Genomic DNA, 24,899 nt, shown 5'->3' with positions numbered 1-24,899 from the left:
GGCTTTAGTTTTTCTTATTTCCCCTTCTTTTACAAGGTTAAACTCCATGTTAATCCCAAAAATTAGCTAGCCATTTCTTATCATCATCAAGTTCTAGATATAGCAACTAGGGTAGGACTAGCCTATAAATTGATTGATTAATCAGCTAGCAATCATTTATTAAGTACCTACTCTGTCCTAGTTACTATACTGAAACTTGGAGGTTCACCAAGACAAGTGAAAAAGTCCCTGAAGTCAAGGAATTTACTTCTAATGCTGGAACAACCAATCCTTGAGGGGAGCTTTGAGTATCTGGCAAAATCAGCAAAAGTCTCATGTAGAAAGTAGTGCTTGAAGTGAAAGAAACTGGAGAGTCCAAGAGATGGAGATGAGGAAGACCATTCCAGGCAGAGAGGACATGTTTGTATGATGAACAACTGGTTGGCCAATATGGATTAGACATAGAGTGTATAGAAGGGAGAGATACTTAGGAAGATGTGGCAGGAAGGATGAAAGGGTTCAGGTTGCAAAGAACTTGAAATACTCCAGTTATTATTTGATTCTAAATTTGGTAAGGAGCCATTGGTATTTGTTGAGTAAGAAGTTAAGATAACACAATGCATTAGGAAAATCACTTTTGCAATTCTGTGGAGGGTTAATTAGAGAGGGAAGATATTTGAGGCCAGGAGGTTGAATTAGGAGGCCTTTTTTTTTTTAAAGTTAATGCCTTACCTTCCATTTTAGAAGCAATACTTTGCGTTCATTCCAAGGCAGAAGAGTGATTAAGGGCTAACTAAGCAATGGGGGTTAAGTGACTTTCCCAGGGTCACATAGCTAGGAAGTATCTTGAGGTCTAATTTGAACCTAGGACCTCCAATCTTTAGACCTGGCTCTTTATCCACTGAGTCACCTAGCTGCCCTTGAGGCCATTGATTTTTGTTGCCCCAATTCTTTAGAAATAAACTATTTAATTTATATTAAAATGTGAATTCCTTTTCCAAAGGACATTTATTAATTATATTAAATTCTACTGTGTTGTGGTCAATAAAGACTGTGTTTAATCTTTCTGTTTTTCTGCCTTTGTTTCTGAATTATTTAAGTCCTGGTCATACATAGCTGTGAAATATGTTACTTCTTTTTATTCACATTCAGTAATTGCTAGAGATTCATCATAACAAAATTTTCTAAAACTTTGTTCAGGTCCTTACCTTCTTGCTCTCCCTGTATCTGATAGTTTCCCCATAATTATTTTTATACCTCAAATTCTGCATAGGTGTATGCATTTTTTTGCCTCTGTATGTCAAACTTCCTTTATCCAGATAATAAATTCTTCCACTTCACTGTACTCATACTTCTATATTTACATACTCCTCTTCTGCTAACTGACTAGGAAACAGTAGGTTTGAACTCTTTCTTCATAGGACACATATTAATTATATTTTATTTTGTTGTGGTCAATAAAGATTGTATTTAATAATTTTTCCTTTTTTAAAAAATGTTTTCTACCCTCCTATCTCCTTTCTCTGAATTATATAGCTTTCCCTTTTCCTTTTCTTTCCTTTCCTGATGACATCAAAATAAAATAGATCTACCCCTAGATTGTTTATGTAGTTTACTTTTCTCTTATGGAAGTAAGGAAATTATAAGCATTTATTCATAACCTGCTACTTGCTAGGCAGTGTTAGTCATTTTAGAAATATCTCATTTGTTCCTCACAATAACCTTTTGTGTCAGACCATTTTCATTTTACAGTTGGGTGAAAGGCATTAAATGAATTGTCCAGGGCCACATAACTAATGATTGAAGCGGTACTCAAATGCAGCTCTTTCAAACTCCAAATCTAGTGCTTTATTTATTGTGTTACCTAGCTGCATCAAAATGCTTTTTTGAAAGTCCTCTGTTCCATTTAAAGTTCCCATCTCCCTGCAATCAATCTTTACTCCTACCCATCTAGAATTACACTCACTTTCCCAGGATATGTTTTTCTTGCTTATAAGTCTTTCTTTTTTGCCTGTTGAAATATAATATTCCAAGATTTCCTTTCATTTATTAGTATAGCTGCCAAGTCTTATGTGACTTTCATGTGGTTTTTTTGAGACATGAATTATTTCTTTCTGACTCCTTTCAATATATATATATTTTTTTACCTGGATGCTCTAAATTTTGGCTATAATGTACTTGGGAGTTTTATTTTCTGAGTTTCTTTTAGGACATGATTGGTTATTGATTATCAGTTATTGGTTATTGGTTAATTTCTTGTTAGACCCTTGCTCAGGACAATTCCCTCCTAATTCTAGCTGAGTCATTGGGGCTACTCTTTCCTTTGGTATGTGGGAGTCCTTGCTGTGGCCTTTTATACCTCATACATATTCAGCTTCATCTCACAACCTCTTCTCCCCTACCTTGTCTCAGAGGAACAGGTGGTCTTCAATTCATGCTGAGATCATTTGTAGATGAACCTGGAAGGAAGATAACATAGATATAAAATAGAGTAGATCTGTCATGATTTCTATAGCAATCTTTTCTTATGACCTATAAAAGATGAATCAAAGTTTTTGATTTCAACATTCTTGGTACTTATTGTTTATGTGAAGAACATGCCAAAAGTCCTTAGGGAGATGAAAACAGGGGAATAGGCCTAATAGTGTTATTATTAGATTTCCTTTTTATTAATATTGTATTTATTTTTCCCTCAATCATGTTGAAATATACATCTTTAACCTTTCTTTTTTTTTTAATGTTGAACCAAATCCTTACATTCTCACTTCTCCCTCCCTGAGATAGCAAACAATCTGATATGATTTTACATGTATAATAGGGTAAAACATTTTCCCATATTAGTCATTTTGTGAAACAGTAGTCAAACAAACAAAAGAAAAGTAAAGAAAACATAAAATATAGTGTTACTGAATATCAAAGGGTAGACATAATTTTTTGTGATTTCTAAGCAGGGTTTTAAATTGATTTCTAAAATAGTTAAATTATATTTAAAAAAGGATCATGGAACTACAGAATAAAAATTAATTTGAGTCTAAATAACAATCTTAAAGAATGAGTGGGTTAAAGAATACATCAAGAAATAATAAATAATTTTATTATAGAAAATTTTAATGAGACAACATTCCAAAACTTATGGGATATAGCAAAAAGCAGTAATTAGAAGATAAATCATATCTCTAAATACTTATATCAACAAAGTAAAGAAAGAATCAATCAATAAATTGGATATACAATTTAAAAAATAGAAAAAGAAAAAATTAAAAAATCCTCAATTAAATATTGAATTCAAAATACTAAAAATTAAATATAAGATTAACAAAGTTGAATTTAAGAAGACCATTAAACTAATAAATAAAACCAAGAGTTAATTTTATGGAAAAAAACAACAAAATAGATAACCTTTGGTTAATATGTTTTTTTTAAAACCCTTACCTTCTGTCTTGGAATCAATACTATGTATTGGTTCCAAGGCAGAAGAGTAGTAAGGGCTAGGCAATGGGGGTTAAGTGACTTGCCCAGGATCACACAGCTGGGAAGGGTCTGAGGCCAGATTTGAACCCAACATCTCTAGGCCTGGCTCTCAATCCACTTAGCTACCCAGCTGCCCCTGGTTAATAATTTTTTTAAAGGAAGAAGAAAAACAAATCAGGATTAAAAATGAAAAGGGTGAATTTACAACTAATGAAGGTGAAATCAAAACAATTATTCAGAATTATTTCACCCAACTATTTGCCAACAAGTTTAATATGTAAGTGAAATGGATAACAACTTACAAAAAATTACTTAGACTAACAAGAAGAATTAGAATATTTAACTAAGCCTATGTTTGAAAAAGAAATAAATTCTATTTATAACCATATGTAGCATATAAAATAAAGACTATACAGCTATAAAGGGCAGAAAGTATAAAAGTTAAAGGCTACAAATGAAAGAAAAGAGTATCATGATCAGATAGTTTTAAAAGCAAATTTTACCAAGCATTTGAAGATAATCTAATTCCATTATTAAATAAATTATTTAGAGGAATTGGTAAAGAAGAAATTCTACCAAACTCCTTTTATGAAGTACATATAGTGCTGGTACCTAAATCAGAAAGAGCAAAAGCAAAGAAAGAAAATTATAAGCCAATTTCATTAATAAAGATAAAAGTAAAAATTCTAAATAAAATATTAGCCATGACACTACAACAATCTATCACAAAGATTATATACACGACTAAACATGATTTATACCAGGTATTTAGGGATGGTTTAATATGAGGAAAACTATTAACATAATTAACTATATCAACAAATAAAGTAGAAAAAATCATATCAATAGATGCATTAAATGCTTTTGACAAAATATAAACTCTTTCCTATGAAGCATAGGTATAAAGGATTTTTCCTTAGATTAATAAGTATAGGGAAGTTAGGTGGAAAGAGAGCAAGTCCTAGTGATGAAAGATCCTGGATGCAAATGTGGATTCAGACACTTCCTAGATATGTGATCCTGAGCAAGTCACTTAACCCCAATTGCCTATTACCTTACCACTCTTCTTCCTTGGCACCAATACTGGAAAACCAGGGTTTCAAAAATAAGTATATGTTTATTTATTTTTTAAACCCTTACCTTACATCTTAGATACAATACTGTATATTGGTTCTAAGGCAGAAGAGCAGTAAGGGCTAGGCAATGGGGGGTTAAGTGACTTGCCCCATGGTCACATGGCTAGGAAATGTTTGAAGACTGATTGGAACCCAGGATCCCATCTCTAGGTCTGACTCTTAATCCACTGAGTCATCCTTTATTCTTTATTATTTACATTTCAGGTAAATATTAGGGATAGAGATAGAGATTAGGCTGGTGGTTTCATTGCTATAGGGAGTTACTGAGTGAGCAAACACCCTCTACTAATGCTAATTAGCAACTCAGCAATTTATAGTTTTAGAGAGTTGCCTCAAGGGCTGGTGTCAAAGTCGTGGGGCCAAGTCCTGCAGAATTCCTGAGATCATCTAACCCAGCCTTCTCACTTTAGAGATGAAGAAACTACAGCCCCAGAGAGATTAAAGGCTTGCCTATGGTCAGAGGAGTGCTTCATAGCAGAGGTTTTTCACTCAGTTTTTGATGACTACAAATGCAGTCGTCGTTCTAGAACACTACTCTGGTTGCTACTGGGAAAAAAAAACAACAACTTCTTTTTGGGATGGCATCTGGTTCGCAATTTATTTTGAGAACTAGATAAAGAGATCAGTCACGGACCAGATGCCTGTCCCAGTCACTTTCCCCTTGTTACCACCAGGTGGCTCTGAGGAGAGAAAAACTCCTTCCAATTCAGATGCTTTAGTGCTAGGAGGAGGCAGTTAAAAGTTTTTGACCCTAAAACATAGATTCCAGTTATAGAAGTATGTATTCAAAGCCAAGAAATCAATGATGCAAGGAAAGAGCCTAGCTCTCTAGTGTAAGCCAATGTAATAAAAAGTACCTTTACATGTAAAGATTAGGGATGACCAGTTTCAGTTGAATGCAGAATTCAGATTTCAAGGAACTGAAGATGAAGTGGTGGGTAAGAAAGCAAAAACAACTCATGAGAACTAACTGTTCTAAAAGTTTATTAATGAAGAGTAGAAAAGGGGAGGGGGTACAATAGGTGCCTGGGTAGAAATATCCAGTAAAAGGAAGAAATAGACATGAAAAAGAGGTAATTGATGAAAAAATGTCTCAGCGATCAGAGAGAGTACTTTTAGGGATACAGATAGAGATTTAATCTTGGGGAATTAGATAAAATAAGCAATGATATGGTGTACTTTTTGGATGTGGAGAAAAAGAATTGGGAATATGAAATCGAGTATCTTCAATTTAATAAATAAAAAAGGATGAGCATTCTGAGGATGAAGGGTAGTATAGATTTGGAGGAGCCAAAAAGGGTAGGGAGGGGAAAGTTTATAACCAATATAGGAAAGGAAAAAGGTAGTTTACAAGCAGTTAATAAAATAAAAAGGTTTCATGAGGAATATACTTGAGTGATCTGGACAAGTAATCTGACAGTTTCCTTATTGGTCAATATGTGTAAAATTAACAGATCAAACAAGATTATTTTTAAGTTCCCTTCTAGCTCTGAAGTCTTTGCTCCTATGGCCCTGTGGTCCAGAGGAGATTCTAAAATCATAGAATGTCTGCTTAGGCAGAGAAGTTCAAAGGGAATATGAAAGCACTGGGTTATAATTTAGGTAAATCTAAAGTGTCATCGGTTTTCTGCCAAGGAACTCTTTGCTTACACTTTGGTTAACTTTAGTTGTTTGAACTAAAGTAAACTTATTGAGATGAATTTCACATATTTGCTATATATAGTTTGACTTACTGATTTTTTTGGTGGAATCATTAAAATGAAGGTTTAGGAGGTGAATGCAGTGAACTTATGGACTCTATGCAAGCTTATTCACAATGATATTTTAATATAGCCAGTGTTTATTTGTCCACTCTGTATCATATTTTATACCTACAGAAAACCTGTCACATATTTTTCAAATTAGAAAATTTGATACAAAAATATTCACCCAGTTTTCTGCTTCCCTTCTTGTTCAAAGTATGTCTGTCCTTTGTTTGATGAACAATTCATCTATTTCCCTTTAATAAGTATGTATCAATATAGAATTTATTATGAAATTATGTTAGCCTAACTAATTTTTGCAGACTTATTTTCACTTTTATCATCAGACATGGTCATATAGAGTCCTCTGCTTAGTAATTTACATTTTCAGCATTATTGAATAATGAACAATTGATTATAATATTTCAGATTCTCCCTTGACTAGTCTGATTCCACTGATCTACTTTTCTGGTTTTAAGTCAATAGTAAATTGTTTTGATATTTGCTGCTCTATAATAATGCATGAAGTTGATTTGTGCTATTTTGCTTCAATTCTATCTTACTTATTACTCCTCTTTATATTCTAGTTCTTCTACTCCAAATGATTTCTATTATTATTGTGTCTAGAATTGTAAATTATCCCTTCAGTAGTTTGATTAGGATAGCTTTAAAAGAGTAGATTTATTTAGATAGGATAGCCAGTCCTTTTCATTATATTATAACTGGCTCAAGCAAATTGCCCCCAAGTCCCATGGGCCCTAGGTAATAGAAGTGGAGTTCAAATTCTGTTATTCTGATTTCAAAGGGGAGAGCTTGAAACACTGGGCAAAAGTGGCAATGTGTGGCAAATGAAATATAGCATTCTTGTAGTTAAAAACCTCTAATAATGAATGCTCCGCAAAAGTGAAGTGGTCTGTTGTAGAAGGTAGTGGCTACCACCCCATTTATGGTATTCAAGCAAAGTTTGTTTGGCCATTTGCTAATCCCTTTCAATTTTGAATTTGTGCAAATCTGTGAGTCTGTAAACTTAGATGTTGAGGAAGAGGTAAAAAATTTGTGATTTTATGATATACTTTGTTAACCATGCTATATGGGGAAAATATAAACCAAACTATACTTTAAAGGTGCAAAATCCAACAAATTGCCAGATCACAGAACTGAAACTGACCAATGTTTATATCTGTTCACTGATAAAAGTACTTGGGGGTGCTGGGAGTACAGGGCCACTGGGAGAGATTTCGTAACAAGATCAGGAAGAGAGAAACACTTTGTAACAAGGTCGTGAAGAGAACATAATCTTCTGAATTTATGGGGTCAGAAATGTTTTTGCCTATCTCATTCTTGATATTAAATTCCAGGTAAAATGTTTAACAAACAACAGATGTGCAATTTGGGAGGGGGCAACTTTCTCATCTAAACACCAGTTGTTTCTTAACACACATAGAAATGGAAGCATTTTGAAAAAAAAAACATTATGGAAAGCATCACTTAGAACTAGAAATATACTAGGTGGCTAATACAAAGGAGACACAGCAAAAGGTAGATCATTCTAATAGTTTTCTGTGACTTAAAAAAAAAACAGGCTTGTGGGTGAATGACCTGAATATAAAGAAGGAAACTATAAGCAAATTAGGTGAACACAGAATAGTATACATGTCAGATCATTGGGAAAGGAAAGACTTTAAAACCAAACAAGAGCTAGAAAAAAATCACAAAATGTAAAATCAATAATTTTGATTACATCAAATTAAAAAGGGTTTGTACAAATAAAACCAATGCAAACAAAATTAGAAGGGAAGCAACAAATTGGGAAACAATCTTCATAACAAAAACCTCTGGCAAAGGTCTAATTACTGAAATTTATAAAGAACTAAACCAATTGTACAAAAAATCAAGCCATTCTCCAATTGATAACTGGGAAAGGGACCTGAACAGGCAGTTCTCAGCCAAAGAAATCAAAACTATTAATAAGCACATGAAAAAGTGCTCTACATCTCTTATAATCAGAGAGATGCAAATCAAAACAACTCTGAGGTATCACCTCAAACCTAGCAGATTGGCTCACATGACAGCAAAGGAAAGTAATGAAAGCTGGAGGGGATGTGGCAAAGTGGGGACACTAATTCATTGCTGGTGGAGTTGTGAATTGATCCAATCATTCTGGAGGGCAATTTGGAACTATGCCCAAAGGGTGCTAAAAGATTGTCTGCCCTTTGATCCAGCCATAGCACTGCTGGGTTTGTACCCCAAAGAGATCATAAGGAAAAAGACTTGTATAAGAATATTCATAGCTGCGCTTTTTGTGGTGGCAAAAAATTGGAAAATGAGGGGATGCCTTTCAAATGGGGAATGACTGAACAAACTGTGGTACATGTTGGTGATGGAATATTATTGTGCTAAAAGGAATAATAAAGTTAATAAAGTAGAGGAATTCCATGGAGACTGGAACAACCTCCAGGAAGTGATGTAGAGCGAGAGGAGCAGAACCAGGAGAACATTGTACACAGGCTGATACACTGGTACAATCAAATGTAATGGACTTCTCTATTACTGGCAATGCAGTGATACTGACCAACTTGGAATCTTTGAGAAAAACCACTATTCACATTCAGATGAAAAACTGTGAAAGTAGAAACACAGAAGAAAAACAATTGCTTGAATACTTGGGTCAAAGGGACATGATTGGGGATTTAGACTCTAAATGAAGATCCTAGTACAAACATCAACAACATGGAAATAGGTTCTGATCAAGGACACAAGCAATAGCCAATGAAATTGCGTGTTGGCTGTGGGAAGGGTGGGTGGAGGGGAGGGAGGGAAATAATGTAATTATTGTAACCAAGGAATAATACTCTAAATTGGCTAAATAAATTAATTCAAATAATAAAAAATAATAAAGGAAGTTAAGGAAAAGGGAGAAATAAAAGCTAGGTAAGCCTCTAAATTGGGGGGAAGACAGGAGAGGGCTTGGACCCTCTCTCACCATGAGAAAATGTGAAGTCCAGAGTATATATCCTTGGGGTTTCTATTAGAGTATATGACCCCAGGGCATCTAGGTGGCTCAGAGGATAGAGTGCCAAGCCTGGAGATGGGGGGTTCTAATTTTACCTTATTCACTTCCTTGATGTGTGACCCTGGGGAAGTCACTTAATCTCCATTGTCTATCTTTTACTGCTCTTCTGCCTTGGAACCAATATACAGTATTGATTCTAATACAGAAAGTAAAGGTTTAAATTAAATTAAAAATAAAAAAAAATTTTAAAGAAAAGAAATCTAGGAGCTGAAGTATATTTTGGCATTTGTCAGAAGTGAGACTCTGTTTTGGTTTTTAAAGATTACTCTATTACAAAAATGAATAATAAGGAAATGAGTTTTGAGTAATAATACATGTGTAACTCAGTGGAATTGCTTGTCACCTCCCGGAGGCAAGAAGGAAGAAGTAAGGGAGACACAAAAATCACATAACCATGGGAAAAAATTTAATTAATTTTAAAATAATTTTTTTTTTGTAAAAAAAATAATAGGCTTGGAGTAAGTAGGTGAGGGTAGAGTGGAAGAGGCAGGAAATAAGAAGCAATAAGAATCCAGAATGAGAAGGGTGGAAGGAAAGAAATTCCAGAAGGTTTTTGCTTTTTGTTCCTCTTTGTTCTTCTTGTCCTGTTGCTTGGAATCTTCTCAATTTCTGATACTCTGTCTTTAAGATTATGAGACATGATTAATTGTACCAATAGTTAAGTATGTTTGAGGGCAGGGGTATATTCAATAGTGTTGTTCCCCATCAGTCACCTGGTCTGTACAGGGAATCTTTGTCACTCACATATACAGTTGCAGAACTCTCTGCTCCTAGTTCTTAAACTTCAGCTTGAGCTCTCAGGTGAGGTGCTTTTCTTTTCTATAAAAGGAGCTTGGATGTTAATTTTTAATCCTCATCTCAGAGATTGAAGCTTTAACCATTTCAGTGACAGCATGACATTTCTTATATTTGATCATCAATTCAGAAAAAAAAGTGTTATTGGATTATAGTATAGTTTGAGATCTGGGACTGACCTCCTTCCTTCGCATTTTTTTTCATGATTTCCCTGGATATCCTTCATCTTTTGTTCTTCCAAATGAACTTTGTTATGGTTTTTTTCTAATTCAGTGAAAACTTTTTTTGCTATTTCAATGGATATGGCACTAAATAAATAAATAAGTTTGGGTAGGATGATCATTTTTATTATGTTAGCTCATCCTACCCATGAGCAGTTAATGTTTTTCCAATTGTTTAGATCTAGTTTCAATTGTGTGGAAAGTGATTTGTAGTTGTGTTTATATAGTTCCTGTGTTTGTCTCTGCAGATAGATTCCTAAGTATTTTATATTGTCTAGGGTGATATTAAATGGAATTTCTCTTTCTAATTCTTGCTGCTGAGATGTGTTGGAGATATATAGAAATACTGATGGCTTATGTGGGTTTATTTTGTATTCTGCAACTTTGCTAAAGTTGTTGATTATATCAACTAGCTTTTTGGTTGATTCTCTAAAATTCTTTAAGTAGGCCATCATATCATCTTCAAAGAGTGATAGCTTGGTTTCCTCATTGCCAATTTTAATACCTTCAATTTCTTTTTCTTCTCTAATTGCTACTGCTAGTGTTTCTAGTACAATGTTAAATAATAGAGGTGATAATGGGCATCCTTGTTTCACTCCTGATCTTATTGGGAATGCATCTAGTTTATCCCCATTGCAGATGATATTAGCTGATGGTTTTAGATATATACTGTTTATTATTTTTAGGAAAGATCTTCTATTCCTATACTTTCTAATGTTTTCAATAGGAATGAGTGTTGTATTTTGTCAAAGGCTTTTTCTGTGTCTATTGAGATAATCATGTGGTTTTTGTTGGTTTGCTTGTTGATACGGTCAATTATGTGGATGATTTTCCTGATTTTTAACCATCCTTGCATTCCTGGTATAAATCCCACCTGGTCATAGTGAATAACCCTCATGATGACTTGCTGGATTCTTTTTGTTAGTATCCTATTTAAGATATTTGCATCTATGTCTATGTTCATTAAGGAGATCGGTCTATAGTTTTTTTTTTCTCTGTTTTTAACTTGCCTGGCTTTGGAATCAGTACCATATTTGTGTCATAAAAGGAATTTGGTAGAACTCGCCTCTTTGCTTATTATGTCAAATAGTTTGTATAGTATTGGGAATAGCTGTTCTTTGAATGTTTGATAGAATTCACTTGTGAATCCATCTGGCCCTGGGAATTTTTTCTTAGGGAGTTCTTTCATGGTCTGTTCAATTTCCTTTTCTGATATGGGATTATTTAAGAATTCTATTTCTTCTTCTGTTAATCTAGGCAATTTATATTTTTGTAAATATCCATCTATATCACCTAGATTGGCATATTAATTGCCATATAATTGGGCAAAATCATTTTTAATTATTCCCTTAATTTCCTCTTCATTGGAGGTGAGGTCTCCCTTTTTCATCTATGGAATTGTTAATTTGGTTTTCTTCTTTCCTTCTTATGATTAGATTGACCAGTACTTTGTCTATTTTGTTTGTTTGTTTTTCCAAAGTACCAGCTTCTAGTCTTATTTATTAGTTCAATAATTCTTTCACTTTCGATTTTATTAATTTCTCCCTTAATTTTTAGGATCTCTAATTTAGTTTTCTTCTGGGGATTTTTAACTTGTTTGCTTTAAAGTTTTTTGATTTGCATGTCCAATTAATTGACCTCTGCCCTCCCTGATTTGTTAATATATGAACTCAAGGATATAAATTTTCCCCTGAGTACTGCTTTGGCTGCCTCCCATAGATTTTGAAAGGATGTCTCATCATTGTCATTTTCCTCAATGAAATTATTAGTTGTTTCTATGATTTGTTCTCTAACTGATTTTGGAGAATCATATTATTTAATTTCCAATTAATTTTTATTTGGCTTTCTATGTACCCTTACTGATTATTATTTTTATTGTGTTATTATCTGAAAAATTTGCATTTATTATTTCTGCTTTTCTGCATTTGTTTGCCATGTTTTTATGCCTGAGTACATGGTCAATGTTTGTGAATGTACTATGTGCTGCTGAAAAGAAGGTGTATTCCTTTTTGTCCCTATTTATTTTTCTATATATATCTATTAACTCTAATTTTTCTAGGATTTCATTCACATCTCTTACCTCTTTCTTATTTGTTTTTTATTTGATTTATCTAAATTTGATAGTGGCAGATTAAGGTCTCCCACGAGTATAGTTTTACTATCTATTTCCTCCTTCAGTTCCACTAGTTTCTCCTTTAGAAATCTGGATGCTATACCATTTGGTGCATACATGTCGATTATTGATATTTCCTCATTGTCTATACTCCCTTTTATCAGCATGTATTTACCTTCCCTATCCCTTTTAATCAGATCTATTTTTACTTTGGCTTTGTCAGATATCATGATTGCCCAACTCCTGCCTTCTTTTCTATCAGTTGAGGCCCAATAGGTTTTACTCCAACCTTTAATTCTAACCTTTTGAGTGTCTACCCGCCTCAGGCATGTTTCTTGTAGACAACATATGGTAGGATTTTGGATTCTAATCCACTCTCCTATTTGTTTTTGTTTTATGGGTGAATTCATCCCATTCACGTTCAAAGTTATGATTGTCCTTTGTGTATTCCCCAGCATTTTGATATCCTCTCTTATTTCTGTCCTTTCTTATTTTGCTATATCCTTTTAAACCAGTAGTTTGATTTTAATCAATCCCCCTAATTCCCTCCCTTGATATTCTTCCCTTTCTGGCCCCTCATTTTTTGTTCCCTTCTTATTTTTTAGGGTCTGTTAATTACCCTCCCCCCTCTATTTCTCTCCCTTTTTGTACTTCCTTCCCCCCTACCCTCCTTAGTTTTCCCTTCTCACTTTCCCTGTAGTATAAGATACAATTCTAGACCTTAATGGATCTATATGCTCTTCCCTCTCAGAATTGATTTCACTGAGAGTAAAGTTGAAGTATTACCTATTAGCACTCTCTTCCTCTCCTTCTTACGAGTATTCTTCCCCTCCCCTTCCCATGTGTATCTTTGTGTGATAAAGACTATCCTATTTATTTTATTTCTTCAAGTATCTTTGGGGCCATCTTTGATTCCCCCCTCCCTTTTTCTTTTTTTGCATATCATCTTATAGCACTTATTACCCCAATCTCTTCCTATGAATGATTCTTCTAATTACTATAATAGTGAATATAATTTTTGTAGTACTGTGCCCTACTGTAGAGTCCCTTCAATCATATGAATTTTGTTTTTTTGGTCATTTTGAGGTAGTCTATATGGTGGGTGCTGAGGAGAGGAAGAGTCCTGCGTCTAGACTGCCGCCATGTTTACCTGGAAGCCCCCAGGTCCTGCCACTGCTGCTACCACTGCTGCCACCCACTTTGTAGTGTTTTTAATGGGAATGGATGTTATATTTTGTCAAAAGCTTTTTCTGCATCTATCAAGATAATCATGTGATTTCTTAGTTTAGTTATTGATAAGGTCAATTATGCTGATAGTTTTCCTAATATTAAATAAGCTCTGAAATCCTGATATATTCCATACAATCATAGTGCATGATCATTGCTGTGGTCTCTTTAAAATTTTAGCATTGATATTCATTAAGGAAATTGGTCCTCTCTCTGGTTTTGGTCTTCTTGCCTTAGCTATCAGTATATCACATTTGTGTCATAAAAAGAATTTGATAGGACTTAATCTTTGTCTATTTTTCCAAATAGTTTATAGAATATTTGGATTAATTGTTCATTAAATGTTTGATAGAATTCAATTATGAATCCATCTTGCCCTGGGGATTTTTTCTTAGGGAGTTCATTGATGGCTTGTTCACTTACTTTTTATGAGATGAGATTATTTAAGCATTCCATTTCCCCTTTTGTTAATCTGGGCAATTTATAATTTTGTAAATATTAATCCGTTTTGCTTAAATTGAACAATTTACTGGCATGTAATTGGAAAAAATAGCTACTAATGAATGCTTTAATTTCTTTTTCATTGGTGGTAATTTCACCCTTTTCATTTTTGTACTGATTATTTGATTTTCCTCTTTCTTTTTCAAAATGAAATTAACCACTATTTTTATTCATAAAACCAACTCCCAGTCTTATTTGTTATTCAATAGTTCTCTTACTTTCAGTTTTGTTAATTTCTCCTTTAATATTTGGATTTCCAATTTAGACTTTAATTGAGGATTTTTAATTTTTTTTTTATTTTTTAGTTGCATGCCCAATTCATTCATCTGCTTTTTCTCCCTTTTAGTGATATAAGCATTCAGACATAAAAATTTTTCACTAAGTATTGCTTTGGCTATTTCCCATAAATTTTGATATGCTATCTCCTCATTGTCATTCTCCTTAATGAAATTATTGATTATTTCTATTACTTCCCACTCTTGTTTTATTCCCCTCCTACTTCTCTGTAGGGTAAAGTAGGATTCTCCACCCAATGAGAATAGTTGTTATTCCCTCTCTGATCTTTTAATGTGGAGACTGCTATGTCCTGCGTAAACCTCTATGCAGCTCCATGGTATTTGAATTGTTTCTTTCTGGTTGCTTGCTATATTTTCTCCTCAGACTGGGAGCTATCATCAGCTCTATTTCTGGATTTCTGCAAGTTTAGGTTCTTCAAGGGTGGTATGATGGCCTGTGGTCTGAGAACTCTGAAAGTCACCTTCCAGTGCTGAAGGCTTGCAGAACTCTGATTACTGTGAGCTACCCTGTGCTAGGGCTCAGGGTCTAGCCTCAGGCTTGAGCAGGGGTTTTGGTATCACTCTGGGATTTATCAGATTAAGCATACTATAGATTGCCTTGTCTTTGTCTTGGAATTTGAAAGAAACCAGGGAAACTAGGAAGCAGAGATTAGGATGGAGATTATTACATATATGGAAGGCCATAAGTGGAAAGAATTTACAAAACAAAAACTATACTATAAAAAGACAAAATATGACAGTCTTGTTTGAGTGGCATCAAGGAAGCCAATGTTGTTGGATCAAAGAGTAATTTGGGGTTGGAGGAAAGAGATCAAATGTAAGAAGTTCAGAAATGTTGACAGAATGTGAAGGGCTTTGAGAAAAATAGGGGATTCAAGATTTGATCCTTTTGGCAATAAGGAACTATTTTTGCATGTATTGTCTGTTTTCTTTTCTTTTTGCTTTATTAATAGAATTTATTTACAAATTCTCAGTTTCTCCTAAGCTTCCCTGCATCAGAGAAGATATTATCTGAGAGATATGTGAAATAATGTTGACACTAATTAAGTCTCTAATGTTTTCATCTTCCAGTTTGCTCTCTGGAGATGATATTCACAATTTATATCTCTAAGTATTAAATCTGTGACCATGTATGATGTCCTCGATTCTACTCAGTTTTTTTCCTAAAATTAGCCCACCCGTTTTTTTTTTTTAATGGTAGAGTAGTATTCCATCACAATTATATACCACAATTTATTTAGCCATGCTCCAGTTGATAGGCATCCCCTCAACTTCCAATTATTTGCCACCACATAAAGTTGTTAGAAGTATTTTGGAACATATAAGTTCTTTTTCTTTTTCCTGATCTCCTTGGGAAACAGACCCAGGGGCTAAGTGTATGTGCAATTTTATAACTAAGTATAATTCCAAATTGCTCTCCAAAATGATTGAATCAGTTCACAGTTCTACCAACAGTGTATTAGTATTCTCATTTTACACATTCTCTCCAACATTTGTCATTTTCCCCTTTCATCATTTTTATCCAGTCTAATGGGTATTAAAAGATATCTCTGAATTGTTTTTGTTTGCATTTCTCTAATAATAGTGATTTAGAGTATTTTTCATTAATGCATATGTAGTTTTTATTTCTTCATCCCAAAAGTTTTGATTTCTTCATCCCAAAAGTTCATATCTTTTGCCCATTTATTTATTATTTAAAGTAATTTTAAAGATATTTAAAAATGCAATAGCCAGAGATTTAGATGAGTGCCTCTATCACTATTCTCTGCAATAAGAAAAAAGTTTTAGTAGTTACTCAAAGTATGGTAAATTTCTTTTATATGAGCAATTGGAAGAACATATTAAAAACTCATTTTTGTGGGAGACTATTAGTTTCAGAGAAACTACTGGTACTCAAATCAGGAGAGTTGGAATTGTCCCATATCCAATAGGGAAGGACAAATAGGAGACTGACTATTCCAAATAACAACTACCAGGTAGCTTCATGGTGCAGAGGGAAAAGTATCAGGTCTGAATTCAGAAGTTCTGAGTTCAAATACTGTGTCTATTATTTATCTCCTGTGTGATCTTGAACAAGAAACTTGACCTCTATTTCCTCACTTTCATCATATGTGAAATGAAGGAATTTTCATTAATATGGTCATAGGGTAGGTATATAAACTCATCCAATATATCTGTAAGCAGAACTTCAATTCTGTGTGTTTTGTTGTTGGGGTTTTTTTGTCCTGATTGGCATGAATAATCTTTATTCAGGACTCTGAGAAAAAACTAATTTTTCCTAAGTGGCCTCAGAATGCCTGATGCTGAAATGTTTATGCCTCATAATATTATGGCAATGGTGCCAAACTCAAATAAAAACAGGGACCACTAAATTGTTTATTAGAGGAGGGCACATAATAACTTGCAAACAGCATGTTCATATTTTCTATGCTTTATTGTATTTTTATTTATTTTGTTAGATACTCTAAATTACATTTTATTCTGGTTTGGGTTTATTCAGGAGTGCTGTGGGCCATTTCCAGGTTTTTTGCCAGAACACTTATCTTTTCTTAAATCTTATTTTCAGAGAAACTTCACTAAAGGTTATCCCATGTGGTGATCTCAAACCAATAGCATTCTCTTGGAAAAACTCTAGGGGCTTAATGTATATAAATGAATTTCTCCAGCTTGGTATAGTTCTTAGGTTAACCTCCATCCCCCCTCAACCACAAAAAAAAAAAAAAACAACAAACTTGGTTATAATTCCAATTGCAATCATCCAGAAATATACCACTGTAATGTTCAAGAATTCTGAAAATCCATTATCTGACCATAATCCACAGGTTTTTCATGGCTCCTTTTCCCTTCCCTTACAAAACCCTACTCTGTCTCCACCCCTAATCACCTGACTCCTCAATACTCCTCCAAGTCATTTTCCTTACACCAGACACTCTCTCCTTTTCTCCCTATCTTCACTCCATATGAATCAACTCAATTCTATGTTGTTCTCTTTTCTTGAAACCCTCAGCCCTTCATTGTATCACCAGTTATGGCTAGTCACATTTCAGCTTTAGATCACTCTCACTGTGTATCACCTTCTTGCTTACATACATGCTGCTGAACAAAGAGGTTGAAAACCATACAACCATTTTGATTAAGTCCAATACAAATTTGTTATATAACTTCAGCTGGATCCTCACCATTGTTAGGCAATTCTACCATATTTCTCTCAGAAACTAACTATCCCACTCTTCATAGCAGCTCTTCTAAACCTCCCCTGGCTCCTGTCCCCCTACTCTTCTAGCTGCAAGCCTTGCCTTATATTTTATAGAAAAATAAGGACATTCATCATGATCTCCCTCTTCTCCAGTCTTCCTCATGTCTTATCACTCAGATGCCTTCTGCTACTTTCTCCTTTATTCCTATATCAGATAACTGTCTTTATTTATTTATTTATTTATTACCAAGGCTAACACCTTTGTACCTGTTCCAGTGATTCCATTCCATCCTATCTCTTCCTAAAAAATGCCCCATTCTCACACATTTCAATTTCTCCCACTCTACTGGCTTATTTTCTACTGCCTATAAATATGTCCAAGGCTCCTTTATCCTATTCTTCCATGACCTATCCTTGTAATCCCTGCAATCACTCTTTATAACTAAACTCCTCAGAAGTCCATCTACAATAGTTGCCTCCACTTTCCTTCCTTTCACTCTCTTATTAATCCCTTACAATCTGGTTTTTGATTTTATCCTTCCACCAAACTACTCTCACTAAAGTTATTGTCTCTTAGCTACCAGTTCCAAGGGCCTTTTCTCAATCCCTATTCTCCTTGACCTCTCTGTGGCATTTGACACTGTTGATCACTCTCTCCTCCTCAGTTCTTTCTTCTCTTTAGATTTTCAGACACCATTCTCTCTCTCTCTCTCTCTCTCTCTCTCTCTCTCTCCTGGTTTTCTTCCTACCAATCTAATGATTTCTGCCTTCTTTTTAATATTTTTCAATATTAATTTTATTGATTAATTAAGAAAAATTTTCCATGGTTACATGATTCATGTTCTTTCCCTCTCCTCTTCTCACGCCCCTCCCATAGCCAACACACAATTCTACTGGGATTTACATGTGTCATTGATCAAAGCCTATTTTAATATTATTGATATTTGCTCTAGGATGATCATTTAGAGTCTGCATCCCCAATCATATCCTCATCAACCCATGTGATCAAGTGATTTCTGCCTTCTTTGAATCCTCATCTAGATCATTCCTATTAAGCAAAGAGTTCTCTCAGGGCTTTGCCTGTGATCCTCCTTTCCTCCCTCTTTACTATTTCACTTGGTTATCTCATCAATTCCCATTAATTTAATTACCATTTCAAAGTTGATGATTCTCAGATCTACCTATCCGTCTGTAATTGAACTGCTGGCCTCTAGACTTGCATCTCTAGCTGCCTTTCTCAAATTGGATTCCAGTGGACATCTTAAGCTCACTATATCTAAAAGAAAATTCATTATAATTTCCCCAAAACTTTCCCCTACTCTTACCTTCTCTATTACTTTGAAGGATAATACCACTACCACCTCTGACCCCCAGGCTCTCAGGCTCACAACCCAGTAGTTATCCTGGATTCTTCATTATCTTTCACCCTTCATATATATTCAAGCAATTGCAAAGGTCTATTGATTTCTCCTTTGCAATGTCTCTCAAATATACCCCTTTCCCTTGACAACTGCCACTCCTCTAGAGAAGGTCCTTATCACCTCATCCCTTGATTTCTATAATAGCCAGCTGATAGGTCTGTCTGCCTTGAGTCTCTCCCTACTCCCATCCATTCTCTCTTCTGCAACTAAATTGATTTTCCTAAAATGCAAGTCTGATCTTATTGCTCCCTACTCAATAAGCTCCAGTCATTTCCTATTGATTCCAAGATCAAACATAAAATGCCCCGTTTGGCATTCAAAGCCCTTGATTCCCTACCTCTCTCCTACCTTGCCAGTCTTCTTACACTTTACTCCCTGACATGTCCATTTCAAGTTGAATGACAATTGCCTCCTGGCTCTTCCCTGAACAAGACAATTCATCTCTTGACTTCAGGCATTTTCTCTGGCTGTTATTCATGCCTGAAAGACTCTTCCTTTTCCACTCTGACTATTGACCTCCTTTAAATCCCAACTAAAATTACACCTTCTATAGGAAGCTCTTCCTAATAATTAATTTCAGTGCTTTCCTCTTTTAATTATTTCATATTTATCCTACATATTGTAAAAATAATAATGGCAAGTTACATAAAAATAGATGGGAAAACTATGCCAATACAGGTTCAAAATTGTTCATATACTTCTGATAAATGTAATCAAAAGTATCTTCAGTGATAAAGTAAAGTGAAGCTCAAATGTGAACTTCCCTTCAGGGCCAGGCGCAAGGGCGTTAAAGAGATTCTTATTATAAAAGTAAAATGTTTATTGAAATATATAAGAATAGAAAGGATTTCTAATTCTAAGGGATTCTAAAGCCACCCAAATAAACTCCCTGGTTCAGCAAGGAACTGCTTCTCCTGTGTTTCACAGGTTACACTAATCCTACCTGATCTGACTAAGCCAAATTTATATTATTCTAAATAAAACTACCACTATTATCCTTATAATTCTTAATTTTGTCTTCCAGTTCTAAAATAACAAAGGCTAGCTGGTTGAGTCTGGACAAGAATCTTCACAGTCTTAACAGACTCAGAGTCCAAACCAAAGACCAGATCTTTCTTTGGTCTTCTCAGATATAAACCAATTTATGAAGACAGAAGTAGATAGTCAATAGTGTTTCCCAAGTTGGAAAAAGAAAACACTAAGTCCTTCAGGTCTTTCCCTCAGACAGAGAGAGAGGCAAAGATGCTACCTCCTGCAGTCCTGAGAGAGAGTCTATGTGTGTGACTCTGCCAATTGCCAGAGACCAACCCCCAACTGCCAGAGAGAGTAATTGATGCAGAAAAATGGTTATGTCAACAATTGAAATTGACATGCTCTCTCAGTTCTGCTTCAAACTCCAATTCTTTCTCAAGCCAGCCACTCTACTTCTTAACTCTAAACTAATAAAACAATATTTATTTTCTAATATCATCCTTATATACCTTACTTTGTACATATTTGTTTGCAGGTGGTCTTGCACATTAGATTGTAAACTCCTTGAAACAGAATTATTCTTTGCTCCTTTTTGTATCCCCAACGTTAGCATGGTGCCTGGCTCATAGTAGTATTTAGTAATGAATGTTTTTTGAATGAATGAATAAATGAATGGTAAAGAACAAATATAAAATGGATTAAAGTTCTGCCTTGGGCACATACTTGCTGTGTGACCCTGGCCAAGATACTTAAACTCTCAATGTCCTCAGACAACACTATAGTCCATAAGATCCTAGATCTAGGACTGAAAAGGACCTTTGAGGCCATCTAATCTAATTTCCCCCAAATGCTCATCTGCTTTGGTAGAAGAAGCATGTTGGCTGTCCACCTGCCTTATTTCATTCTTTTTATGACCAGTCCATCTGCCAATCCTTTCATATAATTTTCCTGATGATGTATTTTGCATTTATTTTTCTTTGGAGTACTTTGCTGACTATAGGTTAAAGTCTGCTCGCATCTACCAAGAGTGTTACCATTTCCCTGTAAGATACCCATCTAAACTTCTTTGAAGGCAACTAATTCTAAATCTCTCAAGGATGTGGAAAAAAACTGGTAGAATTTCAGAATTGAAAAATTGGCCATTGCTGTCACGGAAAAGATTTGATCACTAAAGAAGGCCTACAATTTCTCTAAAATCATCTAGACTTCTCTCTTCTTTTTTTTTTTTAATTTCTGAGACTAACTCATTTTCCCTCACAATTCTGGTTTTAGAGTGAATAGAGCTCCAGTTCTGGAATCAAGGAAAACTAAGTTCAAATATGGTCTTATTTATTTACTAGTTGTGTGACCCAAGTTACTTATCCCATTTGCCTGTAAAATAATCTAGAAAAGTAAATGGCAAGCCATTCCAGTATCTTTGCCAAGAAGGCCCCAAATGGGATCTCAAGAAGAATCAGACATAACTGAAATAATCGAATAACAACAATTCCTTGTCACAAATATGCATAGTAATAAATATGTTATATAGATTGTCCATCAAAATGCATGTTAAAATCTAGACAAACAGGAAAATGCCAATTGCTCTTTTATTTGGAAAGTTTCCTTCTTCTTCAATAGTAAGATGCATATCTTCACAGAGCATTGGCCATATCTAAAAATATGTTCCCTGTCTTGAGTTCATCACCACTCTGACAGGAGGTAGACACCATGCTTCATTTATCCCCAGATTTAAGGTTGCCTATATTATTGATCCCAGTTATTAAGATTTTAAAAATTTGTTTCTCTATATAATAATTTTTATTGTCATATAAATTGTTCTGCTTTGTTTTGCCTCATTTCATAGATGTAGATTTCTTTGAAAGTCTCCCTTTTATCACTTCTTATGATACAATAGTATCCTATTACATCCATATATCATAATTTGTTCAGCCATTCTCCAAATAATGAGAGATCGCCTCAGTTGTCCGTGTTTTGCTGCTACAAAGACAACTGCTCTAAATAGTTTTGTAGAGAGGGATCTTTTTTTCCTTTTAGCAGTAGTATCACTGATTTTCAAAGGGAATGCAATTCCATGACTTTAGGGGAATAGTTCCAAACTGTTTTCCAAAGTGGTTGAACCAATGAACAACTCCTGCCTGTTTTCCCATAGACCCTCCATCATTTGTTATTTTTCTTTTCTTGTCTTCTGTGGCAGTCTAATGGATGTGAGGTGGAACCTCAGACTTGATTACATTTGAATTCCTTTATTAGTGTTTTGAATCATTTTTTCAAATGGCTACGGAAAGCTTGGATTTCTTCTTTTGAAAAATGCCTATTCATATAGCTATTATGGAATTGGGAGTTAATTAATTAACTTAGAACTGAAAATAAAAATAAGGAAAAAGAAAAATGGCTATTCATATCCTTTGGCAACTTATCAACTTAAAAAGGTCAATCAATTCCTTATATTGCTTGGAAGCTTCATCAGTGAAATAATCTTTCTGATATCTCCTTTCCAATATGTCTCCCTTCTAAATCTACATACTTTATTTGTTTATGGAAAAAAACTTTTTAATTTTATGTAATCAAATTGTCCTTTTAATATACTGTGATCTTGTCTATCATTTGTTTTATTTTCTAAAGAATCTTGAATTGTTTTGAAATATGGATAGAAAACATCTTGTTGTGAGAGCCTGTGAGGTTGTATTTTTGTTCTACTAAATCAATGATTCTTTATAATTAAAAAGAAAAGATAAACACCCTGAGATTGTATGTGCTCAATTACTGATTAAATGAAGATTAATTTTTAACTTTCTTATTAACCTAACTCCATCACTTCTTGGGCTTTTAGCTAAGATCAAGTGTAGTATCTTATTAACCTAACTCCAGATTTTCATGCAGCAGAACGGAGTAGATGGAATGTTTAAAACCACAAATGCTATGGCTGAAATATGGGTTTCTGTTCTGTTGCTGCTGAATGTCTATTACATCAGCTTTGCTTCTTGTGGGAAAGTGCTGGTGTGGCCCGTGGAGAACAGTCATTGGATTAACTTAAAGACCATCCTGGATGAACTCACACAGAGGGGACATGTAGTGACTGTGTTAGTGCCTTCTGCTACACTTCTCATTGATTCCACAACACCTTCAGGCCTGAACTATGAGATTTTTCCTACAATGTATGACAAAGAATATCCAGAAAGCTTTCAACATAGGTATTTAAAGAATGTCATTTATGATATAATGAATCTTCCATACTGGAAAACAATGATGAAAGTTCTTGAATACAGAAGAGAAGTTAATCAACTTTTAAAATCAATTTGTGAGATGGCAGTCTTTAGCCAGAAGCTCATGCAGAAGCTACAAGAAACTATTTATGATTTGGTGATCTCAGATGCTATATTTCCTTGTGGGAGCCTGATAGCTGAGAAGCTTAAACTTCCTTTAGTGTAAAGTCTCTGGTTCAGCTTGGGAAACAATCTGGAAAAATACTGTGCACGACTTCCACTTCCAGTTTCCTATGTTCCCATTCCACTAGGCAGACTGACAGACCAGATGACTTTAATGGAAAGGATGAAGAATATGATGCTCTCCATTATTTTTTATTTGGGGTCTCAGTCACTAGACAAAGAATGGGACCGGTTTTTCACTGAAGCATTAGGTAAGACTGGTTGTTTTCAGACGGGTTTTGCATCAAGTCATATAACTTTCTGCTTTGATTTTTGTTACTTATAGTCATTGGCAAAGAGAATGAAATGGCTTTGTCATTTCTTTCTCCAGCGTGCGTGCATTTTTACAAATGAGGAATTGAGACAAATAGGGGCTAAGTGATTTGCCAGGGTCACACAGCTAATTAGTGACTGAGGATGAATTTGAACTCAGGAAGATGAATCTTCCTGACTAACCTTCTGGTACTCAAGCCACTGAGCCACCCAGATGCCTCATTTACTCACTTTGCCCAACCCCCTCATTTTCCTATGAGAAAACTGAAACCCAGAGAAGTGATGCCAATTAGCTCAGGTCACACAAGTAGTAGAACATAAATCTGAACACTTTGATTTCAAATCCAATGATTTTTTGAAGACTATTCTGCTATAAGAATCTTCTTAGAAGCTTTCCTTTAGCCTTTGTAAAGTTCTCAATTGGCTTTAAGAATGTCTAGCTAGTTTTGTACAAACAAAACCAATATAACTAAAATCAGAAGGGAAACAACAAATTGGGAAAAAATCTTCATAGAAACCTCTGACAAAGGTTTAATTACTCATATTTATAATGAGCTAAATCAATTGTACAAAAAATCAAGCCATTCTCCAATTGATAAATGGGCAAGGGAAATGGATAGGCAGTTCTCAGATAAAGAAATCAAAACTATTAACAAGCACATGAAGAAGTGTTCTACATCTCTTATAATCAGAGATTTGCAAATCAAAACAACTCTGAGGTATCACCTCACACCTAGCAGATTGGCTAACATAACAGCAAAGGGAAGTAATGAATGCTGGAGGGGATGTGGCAAAATAGGGACATTGATTCATTGCTGGTGGAGCTGTGAACTGATCCAACCATTCTGGAGGGCAATTTGGAACTATGCCCAAAGGGCGACAAAAGAATATCTACCCTTTGACCCAGCCATAGCACTGCTGGGTTTGTACCCCAAAGAGATAATGGACACAAAGACTTGTACAAAAATATTCATAGCTGCGCTCTTTGTGGTGGCCCAAAACTGGAAAACGAAGGGATGCCCATCAATTGGGGAATGGCTAAACAAACTGTGGTATAT

General features: G+C 34.7%; 1 protein-coding gene across 3 annotated transcripts in view; it reads left to right on the top strand.

Annotated features, from left to right (window-relative positions):
• LOC100010818 (UDP-glucuronosyltransferase 2A2) overlaps positions 1-24,899 on the top strand; it is a 251,836-nt gene that overhangs the window by 59,611 nt on the left and 167,326 nt on the right. The gene's annotated exons all lie outside the window — the stretch shown is intronic.

The sequence above is a fragment of the Monodelphis domestica genome, chromosome 6 (assembly GCF_027887165.1).
Source record: "Monodelphis domestica isolate mMonDom1 chromosome 6, mMonDom1.pri, whole genome shotgun sequence".
Lineage (NCBI taxonomy): Eukaryota > Metazoa > Chordata > Mammalia > Didelphimorphia > Didelphidae > Monodelphis > Monodelphis domestica.
The sequence above is the reverse complement of the archived record's forward strand: the minus strand, read 5'-3'. Positions and strand labels throughout refer to the sequence as shown.